This window comes from Lithobates pipiens, unplaced genomic scaffold (genome assembly GCF_037356315.1).
Source record: "Lithobates pipiens isolate NorthernLeopardFrog02 unplaced genomic scaffold, aLitPip1_a1.2 Scaffold_25, whole genome shotgun sequence".
In the NCBI taxonomy this organism is placed as follows: domain Eukaryota; kingdom Metazoa; phylum Chordata; class Amphibia; order Anura; family Ranidae; genus Lithobates; species Lithobates pipiens.
In genome coordinates this window covers 184,229,174-184,241,853 of record NW_027507787.1, presented here as the reverse complement: position 1 = coordinate 184,241,853, position 12,680 = coordinate 184,229,174, and the positions used below count along the sequence as shown (strand labels likewise).

The following is a 12,680-nucleotide window of genomic DNA, read 5'->3' as shown; positions in this document are numbered from 1 at the left end:
GTAAATCCTTTCTGAGCATGCGCGAAACTTAGTTTGTCGAACAAGCCTACACACGAGCGGACTGTCCGCTGAAACCAAGTTTCAGCGGACTGTCTTATGGAAATTCCGAAAAACTTTGTTCGTCAGACTGTCCGCTGAAACTGTCCGCTGAAGCCCACACACGAGCGGACTGTCCGCTGAAACACTGTTCAGCGGACTAAGTTGGGCGAACAGTCCGCCCGTGTGTACGCGGCCTTAGAGCTGCAGCTCTCATACATTAAAGCCACAGTGTTGTTCATCTGCCCTTCCTCTCCCCCTGTCCATTCAGTGAACTCCTTGTACATTTGAATTCTGTAAATGGTTCACCTAATTACGAGGATTTTTTATGTAAGGACCAAAAGCCGTTTGCCTGGACTTCTGCTATAACATTTCCAAACTGGAACCAAAGAGTTCTTTGAAGACATCAAGAAGACTGCTTCAAGCTTGCCAAGTACTTTTCAACAACTGGCGAACACACTATTTCTATATAAGCTAAAGGCCATGTGAACAAGGCCTAAGAGGGTTAAATAATTGTTGACAATCATTCTATTTGCAGCATATTGATTTCAGTTTGCTTCAAATTAGGTGATGGTTTAAAGATGAAAATCTCCTATGTAATTTTAAGCTACCTTGTGTGTGTTGTAGGTCTAAATTGACAAATAAAATACATCAAAGTTGTCCAGATGTGTATCTTTCTGAAAGAGGTTCTTCGTAGCCATACTACCTATTTATATACTAGAGGCAATAGTATTTTGGGGTGTACAGATAGGAATGAAAATACCGGTCATTACACCACTCTGATGACAACAATGAGAAATGAGTGAGGAATATTGTGATGGTTACGTATGCCATGTGGAAGGATGTATTATTCAGTTCCTATGACCCTAAATAAGCACTCTTGCCGACAAGTCTCTGTCACTGCGCTTACTCACATCTAAGTCTGGTATTTAGCTATGGTGCAAATCCTAGCCACAGGAATCTATTCCTGCTGCTGGGTTTGTCAGCTTTGAGTGGATAGCAGCTTTGTGTGCACCCAGCCGCAATCATTGCAGATGATTACTGGCTTTGTGAATAGGTACAAATATCTGCTCACAGCTGTCTAAACTAGCAGCAGGAACCAGTAGATTTCTGGTGCTGGGATTTGCCAAACGAAGGTGGCATTAATGTTCCCATTGTGTCTGCCACGTGACATCTGCTTTTTACGGCACACAAAAATAGCAATATTCATCTACATGTGTGTAATTATCAGTGAAATGTCAATAAAAATCAGTACCTGTGGCCCAGCATAAAGGAAAACTGTCTAAGAACTATTAAACGCAAGAGTGCTTGGATGAGGGAGAGAATGGTGACAGAGGCTTTGGAGAATAAACCATTATAAGGATTGGTTCAAATGTGTCCTGTATGAGGAAAAACAACAATCATGCAAATGGTGGCCCACAGCATCCAACAACTTTAATGCGTTTTAAAGAAAACCTGTAATTCGGGTAGTAAAGAGGGAGGGGGGGGGGGGGGGTCGATGCTGACCTCCTATGTGCCTGGCTGTTTATGGCTTTGCTACTTTCCTGGTGCCTCCATGGCAGCATACCAATGGTTGGTTGCTCCGCCCCCAACCAACCCACAGGACCACTTAGAACGCTATAAAAAAAAGAGCCGCCCCCCCCCCCCGGCATTCTTTTTCCTGTCCTCATTCCTGCAGGATCACAGACCAGACTCTGCCTCCCCGCCATATAGTGTAACCATTGCAGGGTCATGCTCTCCTGCAGTATGGAGTCCCATCACTTGGCTTCTAAAAGTGCCATATAAGTATTTGAGCCCCGTTTTTCTGTGGATCTTTTTTGGGGCTAAAAATGGATCTAGGAGCCTTTGTATTCTCATTTTTTTCCCAACTGTCAGCATGTCTCACCTGGACATCTTGTGAGCAGGTCTCCTCAGCTTTCTTTCCTGTCTAGAGGCTCCTAGCAGCATTCCCACGTGAAGCAGCAGCGTGTACCCTGCCTGTGTTTGCTCAGCACTTTGCACGCTCCTCTGATCACCGCTTTGCTGTCTCGGTGGGCAAGGTACCTTCAATCTACCATCTCAACCAAGAATGGGTTCTTCCAGCCTTCGAGGAGGATCCAACCACCTCAAAATTGCATGAGTTGGATGTAGCCAGATCCCTAAGGTGCTACTTAGAGCTGACACAACAGTTCCGCAAGGATCAAGGTTTATCATTATTCCTAAAGACGTTATAAAAGGAATAGCAGTATCCAAGACAACCTTGGCTAGCTGGTTCATGAGGCTAATCCAGAAGACGTACTGGGCTAGTGGTCTTCCAGTCCCAGATGCGGTCAATGCTCACTCAACTCGAGGAATGGCCTCTTCTTGGGCAGCTTTAGCATGGGTCTCCCCTGAAACAATTGGCCTGGTGGCTAGTGTGTCTTCCTTTAGCACCTTCATGACACACTATAGCTTAGACCCAGCGGTTCATACTTCCAGTGATTTTGGGAAATAGACCTTGCAACTGTCGGTTCTGTAATCTCATTACATTTCTTTATTGCAGTAACCCTCCCTGTAAGGGAGTGATTTACCATTGGTATGCTGCCATGGGGGCACCAGGAAAACGTAATTTCCATTTCCTGGTGCTTAACCATGGCAGCATACACCCTCCCTTCTACAATCCTTAATGTTCTGAACACTAGTTACAGGAATGCCTGTGGGGGATCAACTAATTTTTTTTTATAGAGTAATAAATGGTCCTGTGGGTTGGTTGGAGATGGAGCAATGAAATGGAAATTACGGAAAGGTAAGTATTCAATTTTCAGTTTTCCGAGTCACTAACCAAGGTCCAGCACACAGGTTAGAAAGTCAAAGTGACATCAGAACTACTGACCTATATACCTTTCCCATGTCAGTGCCTTGGAAGCTATTGGACAGCTTGACACCTAGGCAATGAGCATTAACAGGGCAGGAGAGCAAAGACAGCTTCCATATGCTCTCACTATACAGTTGTTACATGCTTTATCTTCAGCCCACCAAATATGATCACTGTCCACATATTCATTTTAGCAATTATTGCCGCTTGTAACAGTCTGGGACTGGCCAATATAACCAGATAATATGTGCAATCATTATACAAGTACTGGTCTGTCAGTATTTTCACAGATATTGTACATGTAGCATATTCAGTGGTGGTTGTTGTGGAAATTTGCAGTGACTTATTGAACAATATAACTGAATAGCTGTGAATGTTGTCTTAATACCAAGTTTTACACAGCAATGCCGTACATTATGACTATTATTGCAATGTGAGAGAACAAGCTCTGTGAATGAGAATATGACAATTTGTTTGCTGTAGAAGCAAGAATTTCATAGGTAATTGATTCTGCAGTACCCCCCACCCCCCCCGCCGCAGTCTATATTTACCTGTTAGTTCTGCCTGTTCCTGGTTGGTTACACTTACTCCTCCACTGTATCTTTGGAGGGAGCCATGGTTGCCACTCAGACTGGACTAAAAATGTCTACAATACATGTGCAGTGATGAGATTATTAATTTTCACAGATAGGCTGAACATGTTTTATGTTACCAGGTCACCTTACAGGTGATAAGGACACTGATTTCTTTCAAGATCAACATGTATTTTCTCTACTTGGAGAAAATGTTCCTAATGTGAAAAAAGAAAACTTACCAAGCTACTACATCTAAGGACTAGTAAGGTGCATCGTGTTACTTGTTTGGCCTTGGGTTTAATTATCCTTTATACCAAGAAATAGCACGTGGGGACCACCCAATACTCTATTCCGGCAGTAGTAGAACCCCCATAGTCCAAGGGGTTCAGGTGCATTTGTGCTCGACAAGCTGGATGGGTCTCAAGCTGCATCTCCCTATTATTTGCTATATCTGTTCTTGGAGGACCCAACAGCCAAAAAAATCATGTAGACACCCTCATTGACATTGTACATTATAATATCAAAATGTTTTAGCAGCCATTGGATAGAAAATCTGTGCAAGCAAACAAAGTGCTGTTTGGTGGTAGGTGTTTGATTCTAGTGATATAATAGAACGATATAGAAACAAAAGCAATGTGAAAAGAAGTGTTTTTGTATAGTCTGTGACTTGTTAGTACTTAAATGATGATCTTTTTGTTATATTTTATTTCAGTTCAATTTACCTAATTTAAAGGAAACTGGTACTGATGGAACATGCCAGTGCTGGCCTATCCTCTTAAAATGCTAGTTGTTTGACTTCCATGTCCATGTTCCTTCAATACTTTGGGAAACTCACCCACAGGATCTCTGCCTTCACTGGTTGCACACTTGTTCAAGGTCAGTAAATCAGAAATTGCAAAATTCAAATCCAGCCTAGCAACTGGCATTTTTAGAAGGTTGTCGGCAGTGGCATCTACATCTGTCCTTGTTTTTCTTTAAACACCATAGGTGACCGTTCTATGGCCTGATCTCACATTCATGAAACTGCAAGTTGGTTCACTAGTAGCTTATGCACCATGCGGCTCATACCTCTTCTTCACACATCAGAATTATTCTGATTCAACGACAAAGGGCACTTTTAGTATGTTGGCAACAAGCATACAAATACCTGACTATTCTTTGTACTTCATATGGGGTTTACCCTTGATTCTCTGTGAAAAGAAAAAAAAGTTAAATGTATGCCACCTATTTTAATGTTCACAATAGTCTACCTTTCAAGATGAGGTGTTTACAGATGGGCAAGATTGCTCTCAGTGACTCCAGAAACTAATGCTAATTTAGCAGAATATATCTTTCAGTCCACCAATGCAGCTGTAAGGTTCTGTCTACTCATCATTTATATTTTGGCTGAGAAAAAGCCCTGCTAATAATATAATATATATATACTACATGACATATACTATGTACTAATAATAGTACATATCTTTCTCAGGGAGTCCAGTGAAGAGATCTCTTCACTGGAGTTTCTGGAATTTACATGACTCTGCCATGATATCTAAAGATTCCTTCAACATTCTCAACAGAATACAACAGGCGGAATACCAACTCCTGAAATGCAAGGGCAGAAATCTCATTACTAGAGTCCACAGCCAGTGGGCATTGCAATCTTCCAGCATCTCCCCTATACTTAAATGTCACTGTTGGGTAGATTCATATAGATAGAAAATATGCCATTAAATCACCAGCACAACGAGATGTTGTGCAACTATGCTGACCTATATTCAGGTATAGTTTTTTTCTTTTACAAAACCAAGTTTGCTCCAATGTTATGTAAAAAAAAAACAATCTTGGACACAAATTATTACTATTGATTGGGCAGTGTGGATTTTCACCATTTGTACATACCCCTACTGAGTGGAGAAATGTTTTCAACAATGCGGTCCACATCAATATCAGAGTCAATGAAGACTTTCAGTTTTGTATATGGAAAATATTCAGAAAAAAAAGTCTTAATGCTTAAACCCTTTTTTGTTGCCACCTGCTAGCTCTTTAAGAGCTTCTTAATGCCTGGAGGTGGAGGCAGGTATTCAGGTCATGTGACCACTGTGATTGGCTGTCACAGTGGTCATATGATCGGAAAGCTCTGGATCGCAAGTATGCATTAGGAGCTTTCCGATAGCCGCCCCCCCCCCCTCCCCCCCGGTAAATGTGCTGGGAGTGCACAGGGTGCTCGCTCTCAGCACTAAATGGGACACATGTATGTAGCCACTCTGTGTTAAAGCCCACCCACCAAGAGGTCACATATATGCATACGGTCAGCGGGAAAAGGATATACAAGCATAGTCCTGCAATACTACTGCTTGCTATGGCACCTAGAACATTTCATCTTTAGATACAAGTCTTAGTGGCCCATAAACTGTATAATGGAAATAGATATCACTCTTTGCAGGATACCGCAGTGTCCACACTGCATCTGCATTTCAAACTTCGTTCATAAAATGTGGGCTGCATTGTGGTACCCGTGTTGTCCTCTTCCACAAAGATGCACAGAAAGTTTTGTAAGGGGGGGGACAGGCTGTTTATATGACTAGCAGTTCATGTGACTGGCTTCCCCTCCTCCTGTTGTACACCCCTACTCCACCATTCATTGCATCCATTGTCATTAATCATGCTTGCTTTGGAGTGCCAAAGTAAGAAAAGTGCCCAGCTCATTTGTGAAGCATACTGCTGTGCTTTATAAATGTGCCTTTTTTAAGCTATGTTTGAGCAATACCGCTTGTTTTATGAACATGCCCCTTTGTGATATCAGCTTGTGCGTGAAAACTTTCAGCTTTCAGATGCTCTGCTCTGTAGATGAAGCCCCAGTTAGGCTCCAGTTGGCAATAGAAGAAATCACTGTGAGAAAATTAGAAGAGAGAAAGAACAGTGCCATAAGGAGTCCAAGTATGAACTGAGACATGGAACACTGTTTACAATGGTTGTAGCAAAGAAAAATGTTTTGCATAAGTTTAGAGATGTACAGATACCAATCATAGATGGAATTAGTTGTTGAGGTTCACCAATTTCCTTTGCTCCAGTTCTTAAACGTCATTCTACATTGTGGCCTAGGCAGTGTTCTACCTAAAATGGGTCTTTTTGTAGCAAAATGAGTGATCCCCCATATGCCATAGCCCACTAGTATACAGTGGGACCACCACCTTGCTCATCATGTGGCCTTTCTATTCTGTGGTTTTGAATATGCAGCATTTTTAATACAGCATTGGCAATGCTTTTATTCCCTTGAAGACCAGCCAGTGATTGACATTCATGTGTTTTTTTTTTCTGTGATTGTGGGCAATGGAACAAAATTTTATTACAATCACCACAGTGCAGGCATTTCAATTTTCTAGCTGCATCTTGTATAGGACATGTTTGCCTAATCAGTTTCCGGAGCTGTGTTTAATTATTAGTCTTGCAGCATTCTCACATCTGGATCTACTTGCATTCCAGCATTTTATTAATATGGAGCTAAGGAAGCAATCATATATAGAAAAAAACATTTGAATAAAAAATATTATACTGCACAAAACTGGCTTGTACATCGTTTGCCAACTGTAGAGTTTATTTTTACAGGGTGATGTATTGAAGTAAACATTAAACTAACATCTGACTATTTCATGGAAGCGTGCTCTGTAGAGGCTGACAGAAAAGGGTTTGATTTTAGTTCTGCATTTTGTAAATCTCCAATGGATTTTATCCAGTGAAATGTTCATTCATTTAATAATTATAAATTTGATCTTTTGATCAGAGTGGCAATGGGTTCCTAAGGAATACAAGCAAATGCTCCAAAACATTTTCTTCTATTTAACATAATTTTTCAGTCTTTTAGGCTTCATGTACACAGGCAGATTGCCCCTACAGCATAAAAAATGTGTTTATGGTAACACAGGAGGCACAGGTGCAGTGTACAGTATGTTGCCAGCAGTTTGTCAGAATCAATGACAGTCTGAAATATGTGACAGCTGTACCAGCCCGGATGCTGTTGTCAGCCAATCACTCCAAGGCTTCACTGTGTTTTGACAAATTTCACCCCATTCTGCCAAGCCTATTTCTTTAATGTTGTATGACCGTCTCACAAAAACAGTGATATTTAACATTTATGTTTAACTAGAAATACCTCCAGAGCACTGTATTTGTAGACAGAGGCACTTATAATTTACAGTGTAGGGTCTAAAAACATATGAATCCAGCTGAGAGGTTGGAGAGTAGTCAAATATGGTCAAGAAAGCCTAGCATTCTATGGGGTTTATTTACTAAAGGCAAATCCACTTTGTCACTGTAGATCCGAAGGGGATATGCAAGGAAAACAAAAAACAGCATTTTAGCTTGCACATGATTGGATGATAAAATCAGCAGAGCTTCCACTAATTTAAGATCTACCCCTTATGCCGCGTACACACGACTGGTTTTCCCGTTGGAATAAACTCCAAAGGTTTTTCAGACGGAGTTCCACTGAAACTGTCTTGCGTACACGCGATCACACCAAAGTCCGATCGCTAAGAACGTGGCGACATACAACACGTACGACAGGACTAAAAGAAGGACGTTCAATAGCCAGTAGCCTTTAGCCTCCGTCTCGTACTTGCTTCAGAGCATGCGTCGTTTTTGGTCCGTCGGAACAGCATACAGACGAACAGTTTTTCCGATAGGAATTGGTTCCGTCGGAAATATTTAAAACATGTTCTATTTCTAGGTCCGTCAGAATTTATGTAAAAATAAAAGTCAGATGAGGATTATAAACAAGATCGGAATATATACAATGAAAAGCTTCCGTATGACTTTTTCTGTTGGGTATTCCATTCATGTGTACGCAGCATTAGATTTAGAGCGTCTGCACTTCCAAGTGCACTTTCAGTGCAAAGTGGATTTACCTTTTGTAAATAACCCCCTATGTGTCTCTGTTCGGATCATTTCATGTACATAGGCTGCAGTCTGTTTTCTAGCCGTGGACCAATCTTTAGTGGCTATTATTCAGACCTATGAATCTGTGTGGACTTAACATTCTCTTTTTTTTTCTGTGATGTAATTAACAAGTGCAGAATATAGCCATATACCCAAATGCTCCCCCATACCCTGATTTGTTACTTTTGGATAAATGTATATGAATGTTTTTCATTTTTGTTCAATCTATTTATTATTTTGTGGTTTCGTTTTAAATTGATTATTCATTGTAAGATTTTAGATGAAAATGTGATGTGAATAAATATGATTTAATCAAGCATTTTGATTGAAGTGTGCGCTTATTTATTCAAGATGCACAGTAGTTTTTGTCCCTTTTTAATCTGCTACTTTAGATCTCACTGCAAAAAAAAAAAAAGCAGGTTCATGCAAAGGTGTTGATGTGTTCAATCACAGCTGATCACAATGTAAACATAAGTTGATAGCAGAAGAGGCGATAACCGGCTTGTGTGAAAGTGTCCTGATTATCAGTGCAGTCCAAACAGTGCCCACCAGTGCTGCCAATCGGTGCCCACCAATGCTGCTAATCAGCGCCCATCAGTGCTACCAATCAGTGACCATCAGGGCCTCCTCATCAGTGCTGCCTAACAGTGCACACTCATCAGTGCAGCCTCACCAGCGCACATCAGTGAAGGAGTAAAATTACCTGTTTGCAAAATTTTTAAATAAACTATGAAAAACTTTTTATTTTTAAATGGTCAATCTTTTTTCCTTTACTTAGCAAAAAAACCCAGTTGTGATTAAATACCACTCAATAAAGTGCTATTTGTGTGAAAAAAATTATAAAAATGTCATATGGGTACAGTGGTAAATGACCACATAATTTTCATTGAAAGGGTGACAACGCTGAAAGCTGAAAATTGGCCTGGGCGGGGAGGTAAAAGTGCCTGGTAGGCAAGTGGTTAAAGTTAGGGATGCACCGATACCATTTTTTTTTAACGATACTTTTTTTTTTTAACCACTTCAGCCCTAGATTTTCCTGCTTAATGACCGGGCTATTTTAACTGACCGTCGCTTTAACTGACAATTGCGAGGTCGTGCGACGCTGTACCCAAACAAATAGAACTTTCTTTTGGTGGTATTTGATCACGTGACAATTTAGAAAAAAACAAAACAATATTTTTTTACTTTTTGCTATAATAAATATCACCAAAAATATTTAAAAAAACAAATTTCTTCATTGGTTTAGGCCAATATGTATTCTTCTACAAAAAAAAAAATCGCAATAAGCGTACATTGACTGTTTTTTGCAAAAATTATAGCGTCTACAAAATAGGGGATAGATTTATGTAATTTTTATTTTTTTACTAGTAATGGCAGTGATCTGTGATTTTTAGCAGCTTTGCTGCGGACAGATTGGACACTTTTGACACCTTTTTGGGGCCATTGACATTTATACAGCGATCAGTGCTATAAAAATGCACTGATTACTGTATAAATGTCACTGGCAGGGAAGGGGTTAACGCAGGGGGCAATCAAGGAGTTAAATGTGTTCCCTCGTGAGTGTTTCTTACTTTGGGGGGAGGATGGGACTGACTGGGGGAGGAGACCAATCACTGTTTGTAATTACTACAAACAGCAGATTTGTCTCTGCTCTCCTGTCATAACGAGGATTTGTTTACACACACAAATCCCCATTCTGGCTCTCGTGCTCGTGATTGTGGCTGTCCAGCTGCGATTGCGAGTGCATGCCTGCTATGGCTCTTAAAGAAACTGATGTAGCCATACAGGAATTTGCAGGAACGTGCCACTTTGCCGGCATGACCCAGTCGGCAAGTGGTTAAAGTACTAGCTGATACCAATTACCGATACCTACAGCCTAGGCAGAATAGGTAGAGGGGTGGTTTGGGAGGTGGTAGAGTGGGTTGTTCGGGGGCTGAGTTGAGAGCAGGGTGGGGGGGAGAAGAGGGGTAAGTGAGGGCAGGGTAGTTGAGGGTGGTGTGGAATAGGGATGTGATCGCTGGGGGTGGAGGAGGCTGGGGATGGGAGGGTCATTGGGAGACATTGGGGCAGAGGTGACAGCTGGTGAAGGGAAGGAGGCGAGGATGGCACCCGCCTCTGCAAGGCATGGAAGGTCCATACACACAGTCCTGGCAGTGTACAGAGGAGTCCTGCTCTCTCCCTCTCTCTCTCTCCAGCATCCTGGGCCTGGCTCTGCTCTGCACTCACAGCGCTTCACTTTTTCCACATTTTGTTATTTTACAGTCTTATTCCAAAATGGATTCAATTCATTATTTTTCTAAAAAACATAAGCAACACCCCATAATGGCAATGTGAAAGAAGTTTGTTTGAGATCTTTGCAAATGTATTTAAAAAAATAAATAAATCACAAGCATATAAGTATTCACAGCCTTTTCCATGACACTCAAAATTTAGCTCAGGTACATCCTCACAAAGAAGCATACAAAGATGAAGCAATCAAAAACTAGTTAGCAGGGGGGTACCACATCCCAATATTGTGTATAGCAAAAAATGAGGAAAGAAAAGGGGAAAAGACGGAAAGGGGCTGGAGGGTAACCAACCCCCGGGACTTTTAAACGGTACCCAAATAGAATTAATCAAAGATAATACCCACATAAAAATAGACACAATTTTTATTAAATATTCGAAACGGATAAAGATAAATTACACAAATAAACATACAGTCTTTTAAAGATAAATTCATTGAATGCATCCAGGAAGGGTACAAATCATAAAACCATGAAATGTTACCAATCCGACACATATGATAATGCTGCGATTTTCTACATGTTTTGCTCCCTTGAGCTTCTTCAGGATAATGCAGCAAATATTAAAAACTAAGAAAAATAGAAAAACATAGAAAGATATATCACATTCAGACAAAATATATGAATAAATACATAGGGGTATTATACATGGCCAGCATATAGATTAATTGTTCCAAGAATTCTAAATCAATACATTAAACACATATATCATTGTATCAAAATGATAAAAGTTGGGCAGAACAATAGTATCTCACCATGTGCACATAAACTCGAAAAGTCTATAGTTCAGAAATCACATCAAACAGACATGCAGTAAAAAAGGTTTTGATGAAAGGTTTTGATGAAAGAGGCCGTGTTGGGAAATACTGGACCCCAAAAATCTGCAGAGAGGGACAGTTTAACATTGTAATATGTCAGCAATAACATTAAGAGTCAAAAAAAGGGGAGAGTCTGGTAACACATATTACCTAGAGGTGATTGAATTAACCAAAGTTGAATCAATCAGGATAACCACATTGGCTGCCAAACAGTATATTGTTGTTGGTATAATATTGCCAGAGAATGTAAAAGTGGTATGTAAATAGGTATTCCGTCCAGCCACCTATAATAGGGTGAACCGAAGGGAACATAAATATATTAGCCCCAATTAATGCAATATAAATAAGGAACATAGGAGGACAGCCTAACGCTGTCTGCAACTAATTCCAGTGATAACTAATCATGAAGCTAAATAACCAATCCAATCAAATAGGAATTACCTGTAGTGAGGACACAATAACCGCTGGGTTAGGCAGTCATCCCAGCTGCCCAGCGAAGTTAAAATGAATGCCCATCCAAAAAGAAAAGGGAAAGAACCTTCCTCATCAATTGCCAGACCAGCATTGATGCGGGCTGTGTTTTTAAAAGCCCTCTCCAGCTGCCGGCGTGTACAGGGATGCTCCTCCCAGATGCAGAGATCAAGCAACAGTACTGCGCATGCGCGAGTGATGCGATTTGCGTCGTCATTGCGCGGCAGCCATATTGGAAAGGCCGACTGCCTTTAGTGTGTAACAAACAGGGGCAGAGGCCAAAAAGGGGAAGGGCAGAGAATATCCACATTCGCCTTTGTATATTCCAAAAGGGGACAGGAATGGAAATAGCCACTGTGGGAGCCAATAGACAAAGGGGCACCAATGATTATGACCACTGATTGATTGAAGAGGCCTGATGCCAGTAGTGCCCCCGGGCGCCTGTGCAGATTTAAGGGGACATGTATACCCAAAAAAATGCGGCGATCTAATGGTCATATTTTTATATACCCAAAAGTTAAAGTAAAATGAAAAACCATAGATATTCAGAAAATTAGTTCATAGCACTGAACCAGTTCCTAAAGATTTCAGTCAAGCGTTCGAAAAAGCCACTGACCACCAATTATTGGGGGTAGCAAGGAATTTTATTGCTACTATTTGGCTTTAGCGGGTGACTTTTAAAAGCTTAGCATGCCCTAACTCAATACCAGTATGTTTTTTCATTTACAAAAAAAGTGGCAAA

General features: G+C 40.8%; 1 protein-coding gene across 3 annotated transcripts in view; it reads left to right on the top strand.

Annotated features, from left to right (window-relative positions):
• The window catches only part of NEURL1 (neuralized E3 ubiquitin protein ligase 1), a 414,759-nt gene extending 406,076 nt beyond the window's left edge, over positions 1-8,683 (top strand). For all 3 annotated transcript variants that reach the window (XM_077455266.1, XM_077455269.1, XM_077455268.1), the window contains one exon: positions 239-8,683. The gene's annotated coding sequence lies outside the window, so the exon portion shown is untranslated. The remainder of the gene's footprint in view (positions 1-238) is intronic.
• The last annotated feature ends 3,997 nt before the right edge of the window (positions 8,684-12,680 follow it).